Source organism: Lepidothrix coronata, unplaced genomic scaffold (assembly GCF_001604755.1).
Source record: "Lepidothrix coronata isolate B3197 unplaced genomic scaffold, Lepidothrix_coronata-1.0 Scaffold1, whole genome shotgun sequence".
Taxonomy (NCBI): Eukaryota; Metazoa; Chordata; class Aves; order Passeriformes; family Pipridae; genus Lepidothrix; species Lepidothrix coronata.
Genome location: NW_016690181.1, coordinates 14,895,265 through 14,895,866, shown reverse-complemented (window position 1 = coordinate 14,895,866; position 602 = coordinate 14,895,265).

Sequence of the window (602 nt, the reverse complement as noted above, 5' to 3'; positions counted from 1 at the left end):
CCTCTACCCTTCTTATGTCTCCTTCCCCTGCCAAAATCAGGCCAGTTGCCCTGCCCGGGCTTTCCTAGGTTTTGCTTCTCTAGTCATTTAGGTGATTTCAAGTCTGAGGCTGTGGGTTTAGTTTTGTTTTTTGGTTTTGTTTTGGTTTTTGTTTTTTTTTCTTAATGGAGGGGGAAAGGGAAAAAAAAAAGGAAAGAAAAAAAGACTAGGCTGTTACAACAGTACCTGGGGTGACACCGCTAAAAGTTGTGGAGTGGGCTCAGCACGATGAGTTTCTTAGGCATGAAAGCTATGGGAATGGATCTACTTTAGCAGACAGATCTTGTTATGTAGGGGCACAACACATCACAACATAGTGCAGTTCTTAACTCTACTCCAACAAAAAGCCTTAACCCGGAAGGGAGGGGGCTCCTCTTATGGGTCTTTCAGCAGCTGGTGGGATGGATGCTCTGCCCCAGCCACCGGAAAGCATCCATCATGTCAGTGCATCCTGGCACCCAGAAAAGCATTAACTGCACCGGCAAGGTTGAAGTCACCTAACTCTTAGCTACAAGTTGCACTGGCCAAGTAAGCTCCACAAATGAATCAAGAGAATGCTAATA